Source organism: Tupaia chinensis, unplaced genomic scaffold, assembly GCF_000334495.1.
Source record: "Tupaia chinensis unplaced genomic scaffold, TupChi_1.0 Scaffold000478_3, whole genome shotgun sequence".
Classification (NCBI taxonomy): domain Eukaryota; kingdom Metazoa; phylum Chordata; class Mammalia; order Scandentia; family Tupaiidae; genus Tupaia; species Tupaia belangeri.
In genome coordinates this window covers 409,407-412,124 of record NW_006159990.1, presented here as the reverse complement: position 1 = coordinate 412,124, position 2,718 = coordinate 409,407, and positions in this window count along the sequence as shown.

The following is a 2,718-nucleotide window of genomic DNA, read 5'->3' as shown; positions in this document are numbered from 1 at the left end:
CTATAGCGAAAATCTCTCCAAAAAAAAAAAAAAAAAGAAAAAAAAAAGAAGAAAAAAAAGAAAAAGTATCAGTAGTTTGTATGAGTATTGGTTAACAAATGTGTATTTTTTTTATAGATTTTTATTTTTTTGCTTTAGGGCATGTGCACTCACAAGAGAGAGAGAGAGTAAGAGAGAGAGAGAGAGAGAGATTGACGGACAGACAGTACAAGGGAAAGTGAAAAATCACCCTCCAGAGGGGGGTTGTCACACCGTAATCCCTTCTTCTCCATTCTCCTCCTGGGATCTTGGGCACACATGCGCACATGCCCAGTGTGAGTTTCAAGCCATCAGGTCTGGGACTCGAACCATGGTCTACCATTAATATAACTACTATGCCATCTGTCGTCCCCTGCAAATGTGTATTTTAACAAGATCCCAGATCATTTAACCACTAAGCCATCTACTGACCCCATCAAATGTGTATTTTAATAAGATCCCAACCCCAATGTCAATAGTGCTAAGCTTGAGGATAAGTGGCTAAGTGGCCTTTTCTGGATCAGAAAGTAGGAAGAGAGAGATAGTCTTCTAGTTGCAGCAGGTGCACATGGTTCACATACAGAGAGACTGTAGGAAGTTAGCTTCACTTGAAAAGAGCAGCTAAGTGAGACTTGCCAAAGACATTTTAGAAAAGATACAGCTTCACATTCTTAATAAGCCACTCATTTCCTATCTTGCACTCTATCCTACAGAGCTGATCTGAATCTAATGATCTGTTTGAAATCAATGGAAACTGTGCTTTGGATGAGTGAAAAGATGAAAAGAAACAGCTAATTCTGATTTAACCAAGGTTGTTCATGCCTTTCTATTAAATTGCAGGTGAAAGGAGGTAGATGAAATGATGCAATAACTCTGAAGAAAAACACTGTTAATGATAGGTCAAACTTATGTGGATTGTCTAATTCTTAAAAGATCCTCTTTGTAAGCCTACACAGGGATGTTTAGACACTCTTACTCAGCAATATGACACTTGCTGCCTAAGTTATAAACTGAAATAAGCAGTTCTCTTACTTTCTGCCATATTTACAGCAATCATATAGTTGTAATAACTCCAAGGCTGGCAAAACACTAAAGGGTAGGAATCTGACAGGTGAGATTTTTCTCAGAGGCTGAAGAAAATATTGAATTACTTTAGGATATAGATGTTAGCAAATAAAAATAAATGAATTAAAAAAATAAGGACTACATAAAACATGCCACATTTTGGGACTGGTAGGTGGCATGGTGGTTAAAGGCGCTGGATTCCCACATGGCTGACCGCGTTTGAGTCCCGGACTTGGTGGCTTGCTTTCTCACTTTCTCTCTTTCTCTCTCTCAATCTGCCCCTCTCTGGTCAAATTGAAATAAGCGAATAAATAAATAAAGTTAAGTAAAATAATTCTTAAGAAAAACTCCACATTTTACTGAAGCTTCTTTTTTTAAAGAATTATTTTAACTTTATTTATTTATATATTTATTTTTAATTTGACCAGAGAGGGACAGAGAGAGATGGAGAGAGAGAGAGAAAATGAGAAGACAAGTCACCAGGTCTGGGACTCAAACCACAGTTGACCATGATGGGAGTCCAGTACCCTTAACCACCAGGCCACCTGCTGGCCCCAACTTCTTTAGAGCACTAATGATGGGGCCAAGCACAAATTAAACAACATACTCATGAAAATGGAATATACTCAGGTACTGAATAGCCTAAAATTTAACCAATCAAATACAAGCATTTCAGAATAATCTCAACATCTTCTAAAATGCAAAATTAGCAGGATATATTTTGCTCTTCATTCCCCTACTGCTCATTGCTTAATAGGAAATAAGCAGCATGAAATCTTCCTTGGAGAGGCAGAAAGGCAAGAAGGACCAATTTCTAGCCAGGGCTCTATCTTGTTCTTCATTGTTTCTATTATTTCTCTGGTGCTCAGCAATGTCAATTCCAGTTACACAGCATTAGTAAATAGTAGACATTATCTTTAGGAATTTTAGTTAAAATAAATATTTTATTGTATATAAATATATCATCATCACTATCATTAATTTTGTCATAATGTATATCCACTCTGCTTCTTTGGTTTTAGTTTCCACATCTGTAAAGTATTTTAAAATATTTTTTCCTAGCAACACTTTTGTCAAATGAGTGTATTAAGAGAATTTAATATGGGGATCAGTAGACAGCATAATGGTTATGTTGCTGGACTCCCACAGAGTCAACAGCGGTTCAAGTCCCAGATCCAGCAGCTTAAAACTCATGCTGGGCATGTGTGCCTGTGCGCTCAAAATCCTGAGAGGAGAACAGAGGATAAGGAATTGTAGTGTGGCCATCTCCTCTGGGGGGTGATTTCTCACTTTTTGTCTTTCTGTTTCTCTCTGTCTTTCCAGTGAATACATGTACTTGGTAGCAAAAACCTCTCTAAAAAAAAATAATAATAATATGTAAATAAAATCAGATCAGTTGCCTGATTGAAGTCTAATTAGACCTAAAGATTGAAAATCAAAACCTACTGCTTTGTCTTCATCGTGTCTCCTGGAGGAGTGTCATGAAGGCTTTAAGATTTCACAGAGCACGGTTTAAAAAACAATGCTTTGTGGCTGCCCTATAAACCCTGTATATAGAAAACCAGATCCTATATGGCTGACCACATTTTGAAAAACCCCAGGTTTGTGTGGTGTGTGCTCAAAATCCTGATGGGA